Source organism: Danio rerio, chromosome 10 (assembly GCF_052040795.2).
Source record: "Danio rerio strain M-AB ecotype USA chromosome 10, GRCz13ab, whole genome shotgun sequence".
Taxonomy (NCBI): domain Eukaryota; kingdom Metazoa; phylum Chordata; class Actinopteri; order Cypriniformes; family Danionidae; genus Danio; species Danio rerio.
This window is the reverse complement of record NC_141030.1, coordinates 24255988-24265323: the sequence shown is the minus strand read 5'-3', so window position 1 is coordinate 24265323 and position 9336 is coordinate 24255988. Positions and strand designations below refer to the sequence as shown.

General features: G+C 34.2%; 1 long non-coding RNA gene across 1 annotated transcript; it reads left to right on the top strand.

The window, feature by feature from the left end:
* LOC147842050 (uncharacterized) lies at nucleotides 1-1762 on the top strand. The gene is made up of 3 exons (XR_015501090.1): nucleotides 1-60; nucleotides 646-693; nucleotides 1378-1762. It is a non-coding gene; the product is annotated as an uncharacterized LOC147842050 (long non-coding RNA).
* Nucleotides 1763-9336: the final 7574 nt, after the last annotated feature.

The following is a 9336-nucleotide window of genomic DNA, read 5'->3' as shown; positions in this document are numbered from 1 at the left end:
AGACGCAGCTTCTGCAATGGTCGACATTAACTGCTCCCAGCAGCGGATCTGATTAACACGGTAAGTTGCAAATGTAGCCGAATGATAATTGTAAAGTCATGCAAAACTGCTGTCTTCGCTAGGCAGGTGAGGTTTTAGCTTTGTAAATTGTACTGTAGCCTTAGGTTAGACTGCTCTCACATGGAAAGCTAAGTTGGCTAACGCTAACCAACGCTAGTTTATGCTAACGATTAAAAGTGATATTATTGAGAAAAATAGTGAAAGTAGTTTTAAAACAAATAGTAGGTATAACTAACGTTACAGAACCGATTAACAAGGTCACTGGTGGGCGGTCGGGGTGTGGGGGTTCAGTTTGTTAGCGCTAACTTAGCTAAAGTTAGCTCACCTAAGTTATAGCAGCACATTAAGGATGGATATTAAATGCAGAAACATATGCAACAGTTAAGTAGTTTGTGTTTAACGTAAGAGAAAGTACAACTTAAAGTTTGTGTTTTAGAGATTTATTCCATAAGTTTTTTTTAATGCTGCATAGTGAATAAATTACAGATTTACAAATTATTTTAACTTAAATTACATTTACTGATGTTTACAGAACCATTTAAACTGTATGCACCTCATTCTAAAATGCATGTTCTTGGTCTTTAGATACCAAAGTGATTTTGTTACCTGTGGATCTTCAAACTTCACATCCAGGTAAGAAAAACATTAGATACAATTACAGCTATAATTATTTGCAGGTAAGTAAAACATTGGTAAAATTGCAAACAATAGTGGGCTCCATAGAATTAACCTACATTTGATATCTGAAGATTTTTTTTATGTGTGCAACAGTAAAAACAGTAAAAAAAAAAATATCCTAATGCAGTTTCTTATTATCTGTCAGTCTTTCAATAAAGCTAACTGATAACACTAAATCACTGAACTGTCATTTGCCAGTCACATTAAATTTATAGAAAAAGTCAATTAAATGTAGCTTTAGCAAAAAATTAATGTAAACCTTAATGTAATTTGTAAAATGGCAATGTATTTATTTATTTATTTAATAGAATTTGTATTATGACGTGCAAAGTTTGGTGCAAAATGAAGATGACGATTAAATTATAGAATTTGTATTCTATAATTTTCATATAGCCATTTTCAAACAGTTTTAATATCTAAATTGCATGCACATTCTTATGCTTTATAAGTTGCCAAACTTACTAAAGGTAACTTACTAAGGTAATTTTTAACTGATAAACTAAGGTGTTTCATCCATGCATCATTCTCACTGCACTTTTGTAACTTCACTTGTAGTTATTTCCTATTCAGTATTTAGCTATTTAATGTTGTTTGGTATCAACCACCTAAACTCCTGTTTCTTTTTGTCTCTACCAATAGAGTTGTGAGGAATCAGAGGTGCATGCAGCTGCCCACAAGAAAAATTTGCCATCAGCCCAACACAGTTTGGATTATCATAGGACTGTCAGAGGTTTGCCAAACCTGTCAAATGCATGATGGCTCCTGTTTGGACTTACCGATGTCCTCGACAAGTATCCATCAAAACTGTATACATTTGACATATATCAGAGACTCTTTGTGGGGCTGGACATTATGCATCCTAAATCTTCATCAAAATATGCAAATCTCCTCACTGAGTTGCCTTAGATGATTTCTCAATAGGATCTGGTATTATTAATGTTTTTATTTATGTATTGTGTACGTGTAGCCACATTAATGGGCTATTTTGTAGTCACTATTAAAAGGAACATTGATTGATATTGAATACATGTTATGGTCTTTAATCCATCTTCCCATTCTTATTTAATTGTTATTGACAGGAAAGTCTGTTTATCTGTTTTTCCTAGTGTATATTGTGCTTACAATATAGAAACGAAGATTTATTTTCTAAGGTTACAGCCAGAAGTTAATTGAATTAATTTTAAATCAAATATGCATGGTTAATTTTATTTAAATAATTAAGTTCATAATACTTAATTAAAATAAGTACAGTCAACATATAGCAATGTATAAGTAAGTTAAGTTTAACAAAAAAAGTAAGTTTATCTGATTTGAGTAATTTTAGAAATATTAGTTGGCTCAACTTAATTTTATTGCATTTGTTTTAAGCAATGTTTTAGTGTTTAAAATACTTAAAAAAGGCTGGAAGTTGAATCAACCTAAAACGTCCGATGCAACCACTTGCCTCACTTTTTATAAGTTAGATCTAGGTAACATTTTTTACAGTGTATATTTGATAAAGCACAATTTACTTGAGGGCTAAATTACTTTTTATTAAATTAATCAGATATTTATGAATGTCCTGAGGGAAACCTTGGTCGTGAAAGGATTAATTAAGTTCCAGATGTGTTTTTTTTTTTTTTTAATTAAAGGTTGGCACAATGGCTTTATCATGAGTTTCTGGAAAGTGCAATGTAAGTCTCATATCTGTCAGTAAGGCTTTCTATTTGATTTTCACCCTAGAATGAACACAGACGCTCACAGGACTCTCACTTGTTAACTACAATCTTATTTACAGCACTTCAGAAGGGTTCCAACTTCATAAAAATGTAAATATGTATGTGTTCTTAATTTGTTGCGAGAGACATTCTGGTAAATCATTTGTTCGTGCCTTTTTTTGGGGTGGAACGTGTTCAGGCTGTTTAAAATGATTTTTCCCAGCAAGTGTTTCATTCTGGCTGAATCTATAATAAGGCTTCCGATAAACTGAGCAAAGGATTGTACTTGACATTCATTTATTACCTTCAGACAGCATGTTCTGTTATGCTCCTGCATCAGTGATAATAAAATAAGCAGCAAAGGGAAAACACATTTTTTATGCCTCTTTCTAGCAAATCTAAATAAAAACTCTGTTACACTTTAAAAAGGAAGTCCATGTCCTACATCTAGTGTTAAATCTAAGCAGAGTTAATCCTGTTCTAATTAAAAATAAGCAAAGTTTTAAAATCTTGCATGTAGCAGTGTTACAGCATTGACCTACAGCATGTGTAAATTTGTTATCACTACAGTACATACTCGTTAATTAGCAAGGTGCCTCATTAACCTTTCACCATGAAGTCAAAAATAGCACATGCACATGAACATTTTAATCACTAAGTAAACTCTTAAGATTAGTCCGAGTCAGTTAATTAGTTTCATATTCAACATTTAGTCAGTGCGGGTAATTTTAACATGGCTACAGTTCGTTTGAAATATGAATCAAATATATTTATCAAGCTAAATATGGGGAATATTGTTTCCTTGCTATATATATGGTTTACATGTGTGGAAAAAAATGTTATAATTTATAAATAACTACAATCAGCTCCAGGGCCTAGTTTTTAAAAAATTTGTGGATCACGAAGTGGATCAAATCTTGGAAATGGGTTTTTCAAATGTAATACAGGGTTTTTAAATTAAGATCAGACCATGTAATCCAATCTTAACATTTGATTTGGATCAAACCTGTCCAAAACGTTGAACTCCGATTGAGATCTCTTTGCTCCAAAAAACAGGATATCTTGATCCCATCAGAAGGTTGGATTTAGTTATGATTGTTTCGAACCAAATAAACCAAATAAAATTGAAAGTTTTATTTTTTAAGCGAATGATTACAAACTTAATGGTCACTGATGATATATAAATTCCTTTATATCTGAAACCTTTAAGAAGCATTTCACATCCAATGAGATGTGGTAAACAACAAAACAATATTAAAGCAGTTTTGTATTAGAACTACCTAAAAAATTTTGTGCAATCAACAAGTGTTTGTTGATTGCAGTGTTTCTGTTTCTTACCATTAATTAAAACAAACTATGGGTGTTTGTGTTCACTGGCATTTTACCTACCTGTTGTTCTTTGCTAAGCCAGTTGGCTAAACGTTCCATTTAAGGCTCAAGTAAACAGGATTTGGTAATGCTAAAATTTGGTATTTGGATCAGTGATCCAACCCAATGTTCCTTTAAAAACTGTCATAAAAGTAAGATAGATCAGTTAATCCTGGATAGCAAAACATGGTATTGAAAAATTTGGACCAATTTGACCCAGAATTTGGGCCCAGAAAATAGCATCAAGGTAGTCATACCAGAACAATGCACAATATAGTTGTTTATTATAATTAATAATAATGACAATAAAATATATATTTTATATAGAGGGTTAATACGGGTGCTGGAAATCCTGGGAATTGCTTGATTTTTAATTTAATGTTTTGTGCTTGGATTTTGGACAAAGTGCTTGGACCTGCTTGAATTTGAAATTGCAGGGCTAGAAATTGTGACCATTTTGGTTGCATATGCGCACAAACTTTATCTATGTGTGACCTTAAAATATATTTAAGAGCATATGTGCGAGTGCATAAATTGTTGCCGTGTGACCAGTTTTTATTACAAAATGTTCACCATATGTGCTTATTTATGGAGCTAATAATGTGCCAAAACAATCTGAATTTAAACTGTTCACTTGAATTATTAACAATTGTATGTTAATAAAACTGATTTTTACATGCTATTAAAGATTTTTTGAATTTGAATTCCTTAACTTGAATTTCTTATCCTGATTCTTGAACATCTTGAATTTAAGACAACTAAATATTTTTAAGTCATTTTTTTAGACATGTATTCAAACTTTTTTTTTTTTTTTTGGTTTTGAGTTCATAGACTGCTGATATTGGGTATATAAAAATACAGTTTAAAATTTTTAAGATGATGAAATTCAGAAAACAGGAAGAGTAGATGATCACCGAAAAGTCAGACTAAGCATTTTGCCCAATCACAGCTCTGCATGAGTTTGCTGGCATTTGTTCATCTGCAAATTGACTTTCGGGGTCAGTTATTTTCAGTAATAAACATACATGCTTCATTGAATAAAATTTAAATATTTAATTCAATTACATGTCTTTGGTTAATCAAACATCCTGTATTTAAGCATTCAGTGTTTTAAGGGGTAAAGAGCTGATTCTGACCTATACCCTAAACTTATCTTTTAGTTCAGGGAATTCTAAGTCAAAACATTTTAATAGCATATAATAAGTTTTAATAACTTACAATTGTTAATAATTCAAATGAACAAAATTCAAGTTCAGATAGTTTTGGGTAATTATTAGCTTCATACGTACTGTGGAAATATAAATTTATATCATCTAACTTCAAATTAACAATAATCTACGTATAACTGAAAAGTTATATTCTCTGGTTTTTAATTATATTATTTCATTGACATGCCAGCTAGGAGGGTCATTTAACCTTTGCCTTGCTGACTACAGGTTAAGCCAAAGTGATGCAATTATCAGTTTCACAGCATGGGGTGTCTATTGTTTACTCTTTTCAATCAAATGGTCAGAAGGTTTTGTCTCCAGAACATGATAAGATCAGGCCGGAAAAAGCAGTTTACCCTGCCGACCACAACTCTTAGGCCCCGTTTACACTAGTGCGTTTTAGTTTGAAAACGCATAAGTTTTGCTACGGTTACGCCATCCGTCCACACTACGCCGGAGTTCTCGAGCGCCGAAAACGGAGCGTTTTGAAAACGCTGGAGAGGCCGTTTTCATTCTGAAACGCTGCTGCTCCGTCTCAGTGTGGATGGGGAAAGACGGAGACATCTGAAAACGGAGGCGGGGCTGCAGACATTCGCCTATCTGATTGGGGCTTTTCCTCAATATTAAGTAGCCCACATACAGTTCAGTCTCGCATCCTCTTCTTGTAAGTTAAGACTTCGCAAGTTTGATCAAGGCTGCAGTCTCCCCCTTCTCAGTTTGATATGGAAAACATACCGAGGACACGGGTAAATCTTCAAAGGGAACAGTGTACTTTATAACTTCATCACCTTGGCTACGTTGTTTCACTTTCTCAACAATAAAATGTAAACATGATTTAAGGAACTGCCTATTTTCTTTTTAATATTAGCAACTTAACAGACAGCAGAAATGTTGAGGCGCCGTGCTGAATATATGAGCGTCATCTTCACTGTGTGGATATTTATAACAAAATGGAGCCGATAACAACTGCCTCCTTTCAATTTCAGTGAAAATACGAAACACCCTCTCTTTTGCTGAATATCAGTTTTAATAATCGATAATTATAAAAGTATAACATACAATAAGTTTATACATTGTAGGAAATAAAGGCAAGCGATCAGTCAATGTACCTGGATTAATCATTAACTTATCTTTGCGCTTAACCAAAACATGTTACCCGTGAACAAGTAACTTAATAGATTCCAATGACCAAAGTAAGGGAATAAGGCCTATGTCGTTAGATAAAGACAACAACATGAAGGAAATATCACATTTAGCAAATATAGTGAGATTAGATCCAGCGGGAGATGCTTGATGAGCAGTCCGACAAGCAGAGCTCTCATCTGGGTAGAAATGCTGGAGCGCTTGCCCGAGAGTGTGTGTGTGGTCACGTGATGTGCGTTTTCAGCGTTTTGGTGTGGACGGAGAGCTGTTCAGAAACACTGGGTAAAACGCGAGTGTGGACGCGGATCGTTTTCATTCTACAACGCCGTTTTAAAACTAAAACGCACTAGTGTAAACGGGGCCTTAATTTGCATGCTTTGTTTAGCTATATCCCCTTCTCCTAAGAACACAATATAGCCATGAAATCATAGATTTGTGTGAGACTTGTGAGAGACTTGTGAAAGAACTTGCAGACTGCGGACCTCTAGTAGGCTCTTGCAGACACATGGACATCTTAAAGACGCTGTATGACTGCAGATTAACCAACACGTCTCAATAAAGGAATTCTGCTTGTTTCGAGTCTCCTGGACTGGGTTCTCTCTTCTTTTCACTCATTTATTTTTTTTACAACAGTACTTAGGAGACATTCACCCAGACTGCATCTTTGCACCTGAAACACCAAACCGATGACTGTAAAAAAAAAAAATAAAAAATAGCAGTGCACATGAAATATCGTGACTGACTGGCCATGTAAGTTTAGTACTACACGTAAGCAAAATCTTACTGTAAATTCATTTCTTGAGATATCAACTTCAGGTTTAAAGAGATCAACCTTAAAAACATACTTTTTATTTTTTATTTTTTTTAATAATTTTTGTGTGCACTATCCCAATCAATCTATGCTCTAACGTATTCAACAATTGAAGTTAAAATGTCATATTGTGTTTTTTTTTTAATTGGACAATGAATTTAAATGTGAAAAAAGTACATACAACATATATAAACATAATTAACTGTGGTTGTTAGGTGCTGGAAACATATAAAAATGCATCTTGAAAGTGCTTGAAAAGGGCTGGAATTTGAAGTTGAAAAAGTTGTAAGAACCCTGTATATAGCACCTTTACAGTGCCCAAGGACACTTAACAAATAAAGTAGGAGAATAAAAACAAAACAAAAGGTTAAAGAAAATAGCAGATTAAAAATACATCAAAGAAAAAGCATAGACAAGAACGAATGGCAAAAAAATAAAGACAAGCAACAGCTACAGAACACAATGATTGTAACATTCAGAAAATAAGTGGGTTTTAAGAAATTACTTTAACCTAGAAATATTACTGATGCAGCGGAGGGAGTGTGGGAGAGTTCCAGAGCTTTGGTGCAACAACACTGAATGATCTGCCTCCCTATAAAAGCAAAATGTCGAGAGACAACAAGAAGGCCAGAGTCAGATGATTGCAATGACCGGGTTGGAGTGAAGTAAATTACAAAGGTATGACGAAGATAAGCCGTGTAGTGATTTGAAGGTAAGATAATTTTTAATTTAATGCAATGTACTGGAAGCCAGTGGAGATTGTGTAAAATTGGGGTGATGTAAGATAATTCTAGCAGCAGTTTTCAATTTATTGTAATTTTAAAATGGAGTTAGCAGGTAAACCAATGAAGAGAGTATTGCGCAGTAAATGCACAAGCTCATTAAAGACGGGAGGATTCTGATTGGCTGTTCTTTTTCCTTTCATGAAAAAAAAATCCTTTAATAAGACATTGTAACTAGTTGAACATTGTCCTTAAAGTTGTTCAGTATTTATGGTGTCAGGAAAATAGATTACTATGAATAGAGAGTGGGTATACAAGTGTTTAATGCGTGTCCCTAACCCTACCCCTCACAGTGACATCACTAGGTCTATTGAGTGCATGTCTGAGATTGCATGTGCAAGTCTGCAGCTAGATACTTTTGTATAAATAATACAGTACTGTGCAAAAGTCTTGGGCCATGAATATTTTTTTCATCAACAAAAATGGTTTGAAGTCAGTCATTTATAGATATTGGTTTTGCTAGTAATTGCAACAATCCAGTGAGGTTTTTTTTTTTTGTTTTTTGTTTTTTGTATATGCAAATGTTCCACACAGAAATCCAATCTCACCATCCTCCAGTCCATCTGAAAAAAAAAACTGAGACTGATTGAATTCAAAAGAGCTGTGTCAAGATTTTAACGTCATCTATCTATCTATCATCAACATTTAAAGTGGATTGAAAAAGGTTGCTGACAAATTTGATGACAAATGTTGACTTGATCATGTAGAATATGCTTATTATTACTATTATTATTATTATTATTATTATTCCAAGAGTTCACACTTAGATATTGTTTGATGATAATAGGTATAGGTTTGGCATGCTGTCCCCAGAGTGAACCCTAAGCTCGGAGAAGATTGAGCTCAGGGCTCCAGCCTGGTCAATGAGCATGTAAGGGGGAACGAGATCAGGTAGTTCTTAGGAGCTCCCCTGAAAAAGGAGGAGATGGGGGAGGATTTTTCAAAAAACAAAGATAAGGGAGTATCGCTAGACGGGCTTTCTGATTGGCTTACTTATAGCTGCGGTCACACTAAAGTTAATGTGTGCGAAATTCTGTCGTATGGTGCTGCGAAAAGGGGCAGAGATTACAATAAACAAGATTATTAGACATTTAAAAAAGCAAGTGACTGGTTTATGTTTTGAATTTCTGTCCAGAGAGGTCATGTTTTGCTCCTCGAATGGTCTTCAAGAATAGCAGTCAAGTGATGCGATTTCGCAGGTTAGAGTTCACCAAGCTTGAACTTTGCACCGCAGCAACCTGCGAAACTTGATGCATGACCCTAGGTTTCCGGTTTGACGCATTCGCGTACTTATGAATGGAAGTCTTTGGGGAAAAAGTGTGAACCGCAGCTTTAGTTTGTAAAACTTCACGTGTTTTAATATTTAATATTGAGAACTGGTGCCTAAATGTATAATCTTTATGTATGGAAGTAAGCACTTTTTTAAATCTACCTCTGTTGAAGAAACCATTTTTGCCATTCTCCATGATAATCCGACATCTTATTATAAGACAGATTTAGTTGTCAACCCCTGCTCTTCACATTTTCCTTACAGGCCTAAATTTGGATTTCTAATATCACTTCACCTTCCTCTAAAGATACTGACAGCC